At 36.5% G+C, this 14,872-nt stretch overlaps 1 long non-coding RNA gene across 1 annotated transcript; it reads left to right on the top strand.

Annotated features, from left to right (window-relative positions):
• The first annotated feature begins 261 nt into the window (after positions 1-261).
• On the top strand, positions 262-13,933 carry LOC141729689 (uncharacterized). Its single transcript, XR_012581116.1, has 3 exons — positions 262-6,235; positions 12,491-12,639; positions 13,637-13,933. It is a non-coding gene; the product is annotated as an uncharacterized LOC141729689 (long non-coding RNA).
• The last annotated feature ends 939 nt before the right edge of the window (positions 13,934-14,872 follow it).

Below are 14,872 nucleotides of genomic sequence, written 5' to 3' on the forward strand. Positions count from 1 at the left end.
CCTAGCTCCTAATGGAATCAGGCCCATAGGGAGAAAATGGCTGGAGTTCCTGATTCATCTCTGCTATTCAAACTGTGCTTTGAAGACTGGTATTTTCAAATTTAAGGAAAAAAAGGAGTTCCTGTGTCATGGTGATGGGTAAATTCTGCCTGCAAAAGATGACTCATGTTTTCTGCAGCTTTGCAGAAGACAAATCATCAAATATAGGATTAAATTGTAACAGTATAATCCCATCTTCTAAAGATACCAGGAAGAGTTAAATGAAGGCATATTTGATCAAGGTGTACTTTAATGTAAGTGTTAAACAGAGAAAACCAGAGTGTGAATGTGAAAAGGAATCAAAGGAGTATAATTTGGACATTTGGGCAAGGAAGAAACTCATCTCTCCTTTGTTGCCCTAGCAGCAAAGTATTTTCCAATAACATTTTTCAAGGCACTTGCTGATTCTGCAAATTCCCTTTCCTGTTTCGAGTTTCTGGCATAGTTTGTAGATGGTTCACTATGAGAAGAGGTATAATAGTAGAAAATTACAGTGGCATGCTGGTGAACAGAAGTAGAGAGTCAGGAAGAATTTGTGAAGATAAGCTGAAAAGCTCTGGGTGCATCAAAAGCTATAGGAGGCTATAGTAAAAGAGTGATTCTGGTTAAAATGTAGAAATACAGAAAAACATAGCTAAGGGAGAAGGAAGGTCAGGTTTTGCTTGTCAGTGCAAAGCTGCCCTTCCAATTCACTCTTGGAACAAGATCAGAAGGTCATCTTAGCTCCAACTCAATATAATAAAAAGCTAAGAAACATTCTGAGGGGATAGAAGGAAGAAATAAGAAATTATCTTTAAAAAATGAAATCAAAACAACTCACCCCCAAACAACAACAAAGTCCACAAACACAAACAAAAGAACCAAAACAAGTGTCAACCAACCAAGCAAACTACACCAGGTTCAGCAAGTAGAAAGATAAATTGAGGATAAGTATAATGCTTTGTAAATGTACTTATTTAGTAATGGATTTTATGCGAATTTTGTAACATTAGTTCATTTTCAATCTGGGTTTCAGTTCTTTAAGGCCAGAAATCCCTTCTGTTTGATGAGTAAGATGTGACACTCATGTAGCAGTTGATTGTTTGAGCTCAGTAGTGCAGAGATCTCTCCCCCAGATGCTTTAGTGACCACCAAGTACTTTGACGTGCTATGACTCAATATCAGCAAATGTATCCATCATAAAAAAACCCCATGAATTACCATATAACCATATGTTATTCAGATGTCAGATTGCTGAATAAAACTGTCTATATCCAAGGTAAAACAAGAAAACAGCTGAAACCCATAAGAATAAAAAGTAAAAATAGGAAAGTAAGAAATACCGGTACTTATAGTTTGTAAGGCCAGTTAAACAATGTAAATTTTTTTCTCTTTTTTTTTTTGTAAAGGGGCATCTGCTGAATATCCTAGGTAGTCAATACCAGGAATCAGTCAACAGAATGCTATTGATTTGGGACATATGAGGTAAAACGAGAACAAAAGGCAAAAGAGGGGATAGTGGTGCAGAATGTGCTATATGTGCGTTGGCAGCTTTAGTATTTCTGTAGTTCATAATGAGTGGCACATTAATGCCATACTATCCAACCTTGCCACTCTGTGTTAGAGAATTTAAGACATCTTGACACCAAAATTTTTATCAAAGAAGGAAAGAAATAAAGACATACAGAAAGGGAGAAAGAGCAAAAGGAAGAAAAAGGAAGGACAGAAGAGAAAGGAAGAATGAAAGGCAAAGAGTGTGTGCATAGACTGAAAATAGGCAGAGCCCCAGCTGACAGAAGAAAACAAGGGCTGTGAGTAGGTGCTGGGACTGGGAGGGCCATGCACAGCCAGGGTAGGTAGGAAAGCAATGGAGAGAAGTGAATGGAGAGCACAGAAAAGCCAAGAATTACTCCTGTTTGCAGTAAACTTGCTTACAAAAAGTATTTGGGTTACTGCTGGTTTATACATTTAGTTGAAAATTTTTTAAAAAACCCTGCTGTGGATTAGCATCCATGTAGCTGTGAGCATATTATTATTAAATCCCTCTTCTTCATGTCCTTTGTGTACTGCTCGTGTACTACCAAGAGCAGACAGCCTACTATTTTTCAAACATCTGTTTTGAAAGACTTGTGAATATTTGCTTACAGTAGCATATATTTAACATTCAAGCACTTTCAGCAACTCTTTGATACAATTAGCTCATAATGAGCAGCTTCCATGCTAGCAACCTATGCTAAAATGCTTATTAAAAACTTTAAAATGTTGAGACTGACTTTAACAAAAAAAGGCCACACAATCATCAGCTCATTCCTGGGAGTCTTTCTGAGGTGTTGTTTCTACAAAGCCAAAAATAATTGCTTCAAAAGTTCTGTTTTACTCTAAGCTTTTGTGCCAGGACAGTACCTGAAGGTACCTCAAAACCTGCTGAGGTTGAGTGCTTTGTGACAGATTCCTGAAACATCATTTGAACAGAGCTTTGGCGTGGTATATCTTAAAAGGTATTTGGAATTTTCTTGGCCTTCTTCATGAACTTTTATCTTGCTTCCTTCATCATCATCAGGCCCAAGGTGCTATCCTGACCTGACAATCCAGCTGAAATAACTAGTTTTGACAAGATACTCAAGCCAGGTGAAAGAAGGGAAAGCAGAGTGAGCTTGCTGGCACCACTCGCTACAGAGAAGGCAGCTGACAATGAGGTCTTGCCACAGGAACTGACCATCAAACAGAGGAACTCGTGCCCCAACCAGGCTTTTTCCTGTGTTTCCTGAACACAGAATAACATTGCCAGTGTTTGAGAACTTTGCCTTAAACCTCTCCTTGAGAAGTGAGCAAGATTTCTTTGTGCAGATCCCTCCTAGAGATCCCAGGAGTCTTAAAACAAGAAAACCCAAACAATAGAAAAGGATTTCAGCCTTGGAACTTGAATTCTTTAGTTAGCTGAACCACAAAAATATAAATAAGTAAAAAGCCTCTCGTTCTCCCCCCTAAACTTCAGAAACGTTTATTACTGCTTTATGATGCCCACCCTTCTCTTTTAAATGCACTTAATTTGTACTTTGTAATTTCTAGACACTGCAAAATAGACAAATACCTAAAAGGGACATACTAATTTATATAAACTCTTCTATTAGAGATTTTCTTTAATATAAAATATGAGTGAGAAGGAGTTATTTCAAGTTATGAAATATTTAAAAAGCAAAACTGCTATGAAAAATATATGGAATACATCTGTGCGTGGAAACCCAAGAGATTTAATTTGTTATTGATAGGCCCCTTGGTCCAGAAGCAGCCTTGGTGCTTCCATGTACAAGAAGCAATTTTTGCCTTGACTTCAGTGGCCTTGTGTATTTAGCTTAGATGCTTTACTCCAGCATCCTCTATCTTGGTTCTTTTTGTCTTATTATGTAAATTGCAGTGTACATCACATTCTGTCCTATTGAAAGTTACTGCACTTATGAGGAAACGAAAATTTAGAGACACTTTTTAATAGAATGTGGTGTGCAAATATTTGGAAGTACTTCCCATTTTCCTTCATATTCAAACACATTTTAGACACTGTTCTAAAATATGCATTGAGAATCAGAGTGATAGAATGTTTTCCCATTTTCTAAATAGACAAGAGTTCTAAATTGTTCAGATTCTACGTGCATAAATGAAATCACCAATGCATCTTCAGTACACTTTGTTTTCTGTGATTAGCTACATAATTACCATAATTGCCCATTGTATTCAATGCATCTTGGTAACAGTCTAACCGCTGTTATATTCCTGAAAATGTCATATTACTAGTCATTGTCAACCCCAGGGCATATGTGCTTGGCATCATAAATTATATATCATCTCAAAGAGAAATAATCAGTTTATCCTTGGTAACTTGGCTAATTTGGGGGTAGAGGAGGAATCTACTAAAAATTTTCTATCTTGAAGTGTCTGAGTATTTCTTTAGATCATGATTTTGCATATGTCATGAAATAAACTTCTGTGAATAATTTGATTTAAATTACCCACGTTACTACTCGAACAAAACATCATCTTCCTCAGCAGACATAAAAATAGGGTACATAATAATTTTTCTAGAAACCATAATTAAAAAAATAAGCTTTGGTCATTAATATTCAGCAAAAATTCTGAGACTGGTTCTTCCACTGTTAGATAAATGAATGTTAGCCTTTAAAGGCAAAAGTGATTTTTTCCTGCCCTTTCTCTGAAGCAAAATGAGCCATGTGGCAGCTGCAGAGCTTCAGCAGCTCCAGCACTCTGCATCTCAGCAGTTCACAGCTCCTGTTGGGAAGATGCTTTCCTCTGTTCAGCTCAAAACACACGAGACTGACACTGTGTCTGTTGGTAAAACACAGGGTCAATACATCCTCTGTCAATATAATCTCATTTAGTCATTCATTTGAACTCAGTCTTTTAGTTAGTTCAAGTCAGAGTTCTACTTTTGTTGGAGATTTTTCATCTGTCAATACACAAGACAACAACCTTGCATATTCAAAACTCTCAAGAAGCCAGAGAAAAAAAGAAACACAAATGAACAAAAGAAACAAAAAACCAAAGTAAAATTAAAACTTTACTACTTATGTTTATGGTTTTTAAGTGTGCTTAATACAGTTAAACTACCTTAGTATAAGAATATTGCTCTAATAATTATTTAATGTATTTATTAAATGAGGATGAGTACCTACAGTTACCACTTCAACATCAGCTGAGTTTTGAGGCACTAACCAGTCTGAAAAATGAGAGTTTGGATATGTCCAAAATTAGGTTGGGTATGTCAAAATTGAAGGCATGTGTTTAAATTTTTGTAATTATCTCTACCTGTGGAGTTAATAAGCAATTAAGTCTGTCTGCAAAAAAATCTGAGGCAAAGGGATCCATTATTTTCTGTGTTAACCTGCATGGTAGCCTTTGCCTATGAAATATTAGTAGTGGAGGGTTTATTTGCTCCTGTGAGTTTAGTTTTGTATCCAGAACACTATGTGGTACCTAAAAACCTGGGAATGCAATTATTCTTTGTGGTTTTTGGAGGGGAGTCTAATTAAGCAGGTCTCCACTGTTACAGGCGCAGATGTTAAAGAATTGACTGTAACATGAACTGTGTATCCCAAACTGAAAGCCAGGTTGGTCTCTAGAGGATTATGTTTATTATTTGACAGTAGAATCAACAACAAAGCATATAATTAACATCAAAAGAAAAGAGATACCATTATTTTCTTGTTTCAAGTGAATTCTTTTTCTTTGACAAGTATGGTAAGTTGTTCTTCTAAGGTTAACCTTTAAAAACTGAAATCATCACTGAGTAAGCGTCTTTGGTGGCTTAGAGGTCAAGAGGGGTGGATTCTATTTAGTTAAAATATTCCATAGTGCTCTGAAGTGTTAAAATGACCCAATTGCTCTACATATTTACCAAGAAAAATATCCAACTGAAACCTCAAAAACTACATTAAAACTATTGCAGAGACCTAATACCAAAATCTAAATGAGTGAAGGGCCTCACTTTTTAAAATTATTGTCATTTCGTCAATGAAAAATGTGTGTATTTCCTTGTTCACCTCCAGTGTCCAACAGTTTCAATGAAAAAGTCTCAGCTGATTTCTACAAATGCAGACAGAGATGTGATATAGATGTAAACAAATGAAAATGTGTTCAATGTGAAAGCAAGACTTCCAGAGTTGAGAACTCTTATCTTTGAAACCTGCAGTGTATTTAAGGAAATGTGGCAGATTCAGTCTCTAGGCTACCATAACATGGACTAAGCCTATAAAGAAGTTTGAGAGCTGAACAAAGTGTAAGTACCTTACCTAGAAGTCTTGCATGTATTATTTTTTCATAATTTTATGTTTAGAATAAACATATTCTGGATTCTACATTCATTCAGATTTATTTAATCCAGAATGATTACAGCTACATATATGAAAATGAAGGCCACATGGTTTTATGCATTAAATAATTGGCTGTTTAGATAAATTTCTTTATTCTAACCATGAGCATTTTATTTTAAGTGTATTTTCCCTGAAACTTATCTGCTACAAAGCCTTTTTTTCAGCCAAGGAATTCAAAGTTTGAGGCCACAAAGGAAAACCACAGATTTTTTTAGAAATCTAATTAAAGAACTGTTAACTCAGCCATACGGATAAAGGAACTTTAAATGTTCTGAACTTCACCAACATGGAGAAGTAAGAGAAAACACATAAAAGATGGAGTGAGTAACATAAAGGTATGATTCTATGATTATTCTTAATGTAGTAATCTCTCAGTCTCTGTGTCATATGGCTGATAAAGTATGACTTCACACTTGAAACTGTAGATTTACTCAGTTCTTTATGTTAGTCTCATCTGTTTCTTCTACTGTCTAAAGCCATAGTCAATTTTTATCTTGATAAGAACATGCTAACCATTCCATAATGTTTGGATAAATAAAATCCCCATGCAACATTCCTTGTGCACCTATAGGAAGAAAGCTTACTTTTTTGTGCAACTTTAATGCAACTTTCAGTTGCATCTGAGTTTAATGTAAGTTTCAGAAAACACACTAAATTGATAAGGAATTTCTTATTTCTTAATAGACTATGTTGTCATTTTTCTGTCTACTGAAAAGACACAAAATCATCTGCAAAAACACCTAACCTGGAATTGTGACCATCATCTTTTCTCAGTCCTGATAAAGTGCAAAGCACAGTCCTTCAACTATGACCCCATAATTTTATGGGTTACTCTTTGGTATTCCCTGTATTCAGAGCTTCTCCACAAGGTCATACATTTGGAGTTAGGAACTTTTTTCTGATCCTAGAGGCCCATATGCCAAGAAAATTTTGCTTTGATTCACAGAGCCTGATTCCCCCATTGTAAAATGTTTGTAACTGCCCCAGTTGTTTTAGGAGCTCTGAGAAAGGATCCATCTCCCTTCTTTCAAAGCAACCTGTGGTGTCACACAGTGCTTACACAACGGGCTGCTGTTCTCAAGGCAAAGATGGTCCTGTAAGTTATTTTGATCTGAGTATACTTCTTCATATTTGCTGCAATGCCCTTTATCAGAAAAATCTCCTGGAATAACAGTGGCAGGGATAGTAACTTTTTAACAGGGCTGCCTGAACTCTGTTCAGAATGGATCTAAGAGAAAATTAAAGAGTTGTAATAGACTAATTACTTATCTACGTGATTATTACCACTATTGTCAAAGAACTGAAACAGAAAAAGTTCCATCATGGGTGGATTTAATGAGCCAGCTCAGGTTATTCAATGTTACCACAGCAATCAGACTGACTGTATGTACAACACTTTTCCATGAATATTTTTGAGCCTCAGTAATAATCAGTTATGCATCAGTGTAGACTGACTAACATTACATAACTTGCATTACAGACTAAACAGATGGTTTTAAATCCTTCCCTTTGAAATCATCATGGCCTCTGGAGTTCAACAATGTAGAAGTTGATAACAAATCCCAGGAACGATGTGGATGAAACTTTGTAACTGTTCCTTCAAAATACAGGAGTTTAATATATGATGAATGACTATTTATGGTTTGTATAATACCATCTGTGTAAATAGCAATTTGTGCCATAAAAACTAACAGGCTTGTAACTATCCTGATTTTCCAATGTAATACTGAAAACTCAGTGGTCAAAGTTAGTTTCCTTCTTGCCTTTACAACATTTGTAGAATCACTGTAGAATAAATTATTGGCAAGAATGAACTAAAAGGAGCTAAATACATTGAGGAATTATGTTGATACATTGCAGTACATGAGAGTAAAACTATTGATACAGAGCAAAAACCAGATTTCCCAGAATTCAATTGGAATTTTGCTATTGGATTCCACATTGCCAAAATGTCACTGCCAGCATAGAATTTGGCTATTTTTACCTTTAATTAATGCACCATTCATCTGTTTTCCTACCCTTCCCCACTTATTTTCTCCTCCTCTCCCTCTCTCCTTACCTCTCTTTGGTCCCTGTCCTATATCTGCTGCATCTGCCAGGCAGTTAAATTTTAAAATAGCTTTTCCCTTTGAAGTGCTAATACCAGCACTGCTATTTCTATAGCAAGTAACTTCACTGACTGTTGTGGTTTGCTTTTACTCTTTGTTTTGTGTGTTTATAGGTGCATGTGGGGATGTTATGTGATTTTAAGAGTGAAGAAGTGCAAAAAATTGAAAGAAAGAAAAAAATCTCCCAATTAAATTTTATAAATGAGAGTTAAATCCCAGCTGCTTCACATCAGGCTGTGATTTTGTCAGATCTCATGAGCTAAGCAGGTTGAACTTGGTGAGTAATTAGATAGGAGACCTCTCAGGAAAGCCCAGGGTGCTGTATGTGGTGCACAGAAGATTCAGGAGCTGTGACAGTTCCCCTTCAGAAAGGGTAAATCATTGCTTGTGTTGTTCTTCCTCCATTGAATCCATGCATGGCTATGAAACCTGACAGGTCTGTGTGGAAAATCTGTTTCAGAAAATAATACTTTTAATACTTTAATGCTGCCAGAAGGTAGGAGGATGTTCTGAAAGGACCACTTTGTACACACACTCACTAACAGCCTTTAACCATCTGGCCAAGGATAATGTAGATGAACTGCACACCAGAGGCAGAGTACTGGACCTTTGATCAGTTCCAACATGTGAGGTATTCCATTTTTGTGTACTGAGCACTTGAGCAATCACTGTTGTCTTCTGCAAGATGTCTCTTTTTGCTGTTGCACATGATATGAATGTGTGTTTATTTTAAACTGTCCTTATGTGACCATTTTACACTGTACTGTGCATTTATTTAGCAAAGTGAAAAAAATGCATTCCAATCTTAGGTGTTAACCTTAAGAATTTTGTGAGTCCTGACTGGTACTGTGAGATTTAGAGAGCTCAGAGGTGGACATTTTAAATATTTTTTGCTTCATTCATGAGTGTGTTACATCTTCCACTTAAGTTTGTTCATTGATTTGCAGATATAGATAAAGCCACTGATTAACAATGAAGTCAGAAGTGACATATGCACTGAGAAAATTAATCACTTGCACTATGTGGATTACTCTCAGAGTTTCCTTTGGGAAAGATAATTTGAGATAACTTTTTCCTGGTCTTTACAAGTCAGGAGCGCACTTATACTTTGATGAGCTTAACATTGGGTCAAAACTTGATGGCTTTTGTAAAGTTAGGTCCTCTTGTATGACTGTTTGTTTACAAAAAACTACAAAATCTTATTTCCTTGAACAAGGCACTGGAGTATTTCTTCACTTCTTGCTCCAAGCCACTTTCACTCCACTACCCCAAAAGACTCTCTCCTTTTCTAAGCTTCTTTCAAGGCACCTGGGGGCAAAGTCGACAGATACCTGCCTACATTCTCTTTTTTCCTGGACTTGCTGGAGAAGGGATGTAACTGTGTTGGGGAGGTTACAGACACCTAAATCTTCATATAGAAATTGAGAATTCAAATATTTTTCTCCTGTATAGGAATGTCTTTGATTTAGCAGGTCCTTGGGGTATTTGAAAGCTGGATATGGCAGTTACAGCTCCCAAAGTGTAAATGATACTCAGGGAACTTAAGGGAAGGCACATCTCTGAAAATACAGGGTGGGAATTCTGAAAATCAATTAATAATGATATGTATATTTCTAGCTGAGATTTATATTTTTAATAATAGCATGTATATTTACATCTGAGATCTGTCACTCCGTCACACAGCTTTGTCACTTCGCCCAACAGCTGGTCAAAATTTGGAGGTTTTTTATTATTTCCATTAGATAGGGGAGCTGTTAATAGAGATTGATTTTTGTCAGTGCAGTCCTATTTCTAGGAAGCAACATTAAAAAAATCTTTCTTTGAGCATAGCAGAAATTATGCATATTGAAAAAGCTTTTTATTTTTCAGAGATTCAACCTGTGGCAGTTTGTGCCAGCAGCCCAAAATCTGTCTAGATTTGTTCCTCGGTACCTGTTGTTTAGCATTAATTTGACATGAGCTTCTACATATTTCCTCTTTCTCCATATTTATGCATGTCCTACATGCATAGCCTACATACATTGTGTCACTTTCATTTGTATCCTTCTTAAAAAACAGCAAAACCACTCCACCCACTTCATTCTCATTCTGACCTGACTTTTTCAAGCTTTTGTTTTGTACTGAGATGTGTAATTGTGTTTGGGCTTTGGAGACTAAAGTCATTTCAGTTACCTGTTTCAGCAAAGGAGCATAATGAGTTCTTACATCTATCTTAAATGAAGAGGGACAGCTATACCCAAGAGCTGCAATGAGGTTTACCTGACCCATAATTTTACAGCATTATAAACCACATTTCAGCTGAAACATCAGAGCTAGCAAAACAATAATGGTCTTGGTTCAGTATTGTGGTGTAGTGAGTTTTCCTTCCACTGATTTCGTGTCTGTTCCTTCAGTAGCAGGAAATGCATTGAGGTTCTGAAGGGCAAGCCTGCAAGATGCTTTACTCTTCAGCAAATTGCACAGCTTCAGGAGATGCTCAGAGGGTGTACACTGTAGACACCAGCCTTGTCTGCAGCTTGCCCTAGCTTTGTATAGATCATTTTGGACTGTTTTCAGGGTGAGAGAACTACAATAGAAATTGCACCTTAGTTACAGTCTGCTCTGAGACTGCAAAAGGTACAGCTCAGCTGGACTAGCAATTTGGAGTAATATGGTTTTTTGGATCATCTTATTTCTTGCTGTGATTTCTCAGTCACCATTCCCATTTTCTCTCTTTCTTCAGTTCACTGCCTCTGGTGCCACAATTTGAGGTAGCACAATTGACATATGAGTGAGGGTATTTAAAACTGAGGGCAATTTCAAAAATCAGAAATAATGTATATAGCAAAATGTTTCAGTTTCAAAAAATTATCTATACTTTTTGGAATGCCTCAGCATCCCTTCAAGAATGACAGAATTTCCCCTCTTTCAGAAAATAAGTCTGTCATCTTTCAATGTTATTGGTGTCCTAACAGTATTTTGTGTCTATTGCTTTACTGCTTCTAAGGATTTCTAACAGCTTTTCTGAGTTCAGTAAGAAAAAGTAATTTCATGAAAATTAAGAGGTCAGAAATTACAATCCTCAATGACCAGATAAACATGAGAGAAGGTGCACTTCTCTGGAATATTCCAGAGTTGTTACTTTATTGAATAACAGAGGTTGCCTATGTCAAGCTCTGAGCTTTTATATGATGTAGTTCCCATAAGTTTTATAGATATTGAAATCCACATTCGTCTACATAATCTGACTTTTATAAGGCTGAGATGAAAAGTTCTTTGGAGAATGAGGAAAGTTGAGTCAAACTCACTCTTAATTAACACAAGTGCTTTGACTTCCAAAAGGTAGACCTGCCCCCTTATTTGTCAGATATTTAATTCACTGAAAATTAGTTTAAAATCAAGGCAAAATACACTCTTTATGCCTTGAGTTTTAGTCTGTGTCTCAGACTGAAAAAAAAAAAATCATAATTCATCTGCATCCACAGTTTCCATGTAGTAGCCAGAATTAGTTATAAATCAGTACAACTTCATGAACCTTAACAGATGAATAACTACGACCAAGCTTTGAATATTAAGCCTTGAATCAAGAAAATGTCATATGGCCTTCAGGCCAGGGATATTTCATAGAGATGTACTATTATCATTTGCTTTTAGTTTTACTGTATCAGGATTGATTCTGTCGTGCAATGTTCTTTCTTCAATATGATTTATTTTCTAGAAATAAACCTAGACACATGTATGCTTATATTTAATATAAGCTGCTATAATTAAGGATTTCCTGACAAATGTAGTGAACCCTCAGAGAAAAATCAGTGAATGCAGTCCTAGCTCTGATGAATTAACCAGAAGGATTTCTTTTATTTTTGTGTGATTGAGATTTCATCATAAGATTTAGGCAGAGATACACCAAGACCAAATGTCTAGATGTGGCAACACTGAGACTTGATTTACAATATAAAAATAAATACTACTTGAAATGATTTTAATGAATCTGTATCCATATAACTTCAGATGTTGTGGTAGTGGAACTATGCATCCATGTTTTCATACCAATAAGGTATCAGCAAGGATGTTAATCATTTCATAGAAACATAAATTTGTACTTCAGTAAATAATAATAATAAAAGAAATCCAGCTTTGAAGTTTTCCATACTTTGATAGTTACATAGTTATACCACTCTGTGAGATGACATACGAATAAAATTGCCCAGGCAAGTGAGTTCTGTAATAAAGAACCTGGAGAGCTTCCAGAAATAGAAGAAATGAGTGAACAGTATAGAGAATAGGTCCAGTCACCCCTCTCCAGCCATGGGGATTTTTCTTTGAACTGTAGTACTAGGCCATTTTTAAGTTGGAAATGTAGCACAGCAGATAGATGACTTTTACCAGGCTACTTATGAGTGGTTTTATCCTTTGCTTTTAATTGTACTACATCTTTGTCCCAAACTCTCTAACAGTTGACACCTCATGCACCATCTCATTTAACACCTTTGCTTTCTCCAGAGTTTAACTTGGAAGCAGTCACCTGTGTGTGGGCAACTATTGAAATGGAAGACAAGAAAACCTGTATAAAAATTGTGAAGTGGATAAGGACCTGCAAAGGAAGAGAGTTTATGCTGAAAGGAGATCAATGCACAAATGGAATTTGCTAGGTTTGTTAAGACTCAGTTCCTATTATTTCTGTATCCAGCAGTAAATTAATTAATAATCATAGAAAATAAAAAAATGTGTAATTTGCTGTTGATTTGCAGCTTGTCAATAGCACACACAAAATTCTGGAGCCAAGAAATACAATAACAAAATTCAAGATTATGCACCAGAACCTGATGAGAACTTCGGTATAATCTGGTGATTTGAGAGTCAAATTTGTATGGCATGAGAAAGACTTGTTGGTATGGAGCTCAGGAAAAACCAAAAGCTATGACATAGGAAGGTCAAGAAAGAAAGTGAGGCAAAGCCCACCTTTATCAGTGCTTAAATGGGGGTGAAGAGACCATTGTGGGCATTACTAATAAGAGTTTACTGGAATGTCATGTATAAAGCTCTGTCCATCTGTCAGAGTTTAAAAATTACTAATTCAAATTGTAATAGGTCATAGACATCATTAGGGGAAATCCAGAACTTGATTTATGGAAAGAGATTGAAGGAGAATCTGTTTCAACTGAAGAAAAACGTGAGTGTTGTATATGAATATAGCAATAGGTGAACAGAAAAGAATAATACTTAGAATGTTCTGGGCAGAGTAACAAATGGGACAATTTCTAATCAGGGGAGCATGTTCAGGCACTGCCTTCACTAGGAAGAGTGAAATGAACTGATTTTAAGATGAAGCACTGGATTACTGTAGACATTAGGTAATGTCTGCTAAAAAGCAGAGTTTTGGATTGGTGATTCAGAGGTTTTAATCAAGTTCCATGTTTTTATGTTTTCAGATGAGTACATCAGTTTTTGCAGGAAACATTTGATTCTGATAAAATCCTTTAAAAAAAAAAAAAAAAAGTAGAACAATTCAATCTGCTATTATGTAATTATCTTGGGATGCCAGTACCAAGTGCAATGAAGTAATATAGTGGATATAGTCTGTGTTACCCTATTTCTACTTAATTTTAAAAGTTCAAAATCAGCTTTATTTGTGTTCTTTTCCTACAGGATGAATGGCTTCTAATATACACAGGAACCTTCAGAATTCACAGATGAAAATGGGAAAATCTGGGAAAAGAGGACAATTAAGATTTTTCTCTGTAGAAGGCAAGTTAGTAATATGTTTTAGAAGAAAATTCAACTGTAATTCTTATGTGCTATTGTGCTATGTAGTCTAAATGCAGCTTTCAAGTATTGAACCTAGAGATTTTTACTCCTGCTATAAGTGGAAACCACAACACAGCCTTAACTGTGGAGTTAATTATTCTTTTGTGTATGAGCAACACAAATCTGGAGCATAATATAAACGGAAAATTAATGTGTCATGTAAATGAATTTTTCCCACAAAACTGCTCTACTTTTTCATTTATTTTCTGCTTCTTCCTTACACAGCTTTAAACCTCTTTACCTATGATTACCTATCAGGTCTTGTGACAATTTGAGGATCTCTCTATGTAAAGCTTATGAACTCTGTCTGGTACTTGGCAATCTCTATATATAGCTAAGTCAGCTTGGAGATTCTTTTCTAATCTAAAATCCACAAGAAGTGATTTTTGCTCCTGGCACACGATCAATAAGGAACTGTTAAACCATGGTAATATCCTATACAAATACATTCCCTTGGAGTATGACAATAGGTAGGCAAACATGGTTTTACAGATCAAGTGAGGCAGTGATAAGGAAGTGATAAGTCATCAGTTCTATGCAAATTTCATCACTTGACTAGGGACCTACCTGTCTAAGAAGTTAAGGTGGCATCTTGTGTATTAAATATTGGAGGGGGATGGTGGATTTAGAGGACTTCTACCTATGTTTGGAGTGGAAAATGAAGGCAGAGAAATGCAAAGGGTTTCCTACGTTTAACAGCTGTTCTGAAACCCTTAAAATCACAGTGGTATTGTGTCACTACTGTGAAGAAACTCGAAGTCCAGCGTACTGCTAGTTTAGCAAATGGTGTTTGAAGAAGTCGGCGCTGCCCTCAGAAGACAGGGCAGCAAAGCTCTGTGTCGGAGGACTGGGGAAGGAGCCGGGCTCGCTGCCTCAGCAGACCAAGGCAAGCTCACATGGACACCAATGATGTGTGGCACGGAAAAACCTGGCTCCAGCAACTGGCGCGTGGCTGAGCCGTTGTTTTCACCGAGGCTGAGGAGGGGTTTGGACACATTTGTGCAAACGAGCTTAGTCCTGCTGCCGTGATCACGGCCGCACGGATGCTTGTATGCCCGGTGGCCCCTCCGTGCCGGC

The sequence above is a fragment of the Zonotrichia albicollis genome, chromosome 7, assembly GCF_047830755.1.
Source record: "Zonotrichia albicollis isolate bZonAlb1 chromosome 7, bZonAlb1.hap1, whole genome shotgun sequence".
NCBI classification, from domain to species: Eukaryota; Metazoa; Chordata; class Aves; order Passeriformes; family Passerellidae; genus Zonotrichia; species Zonotrichia albicollis.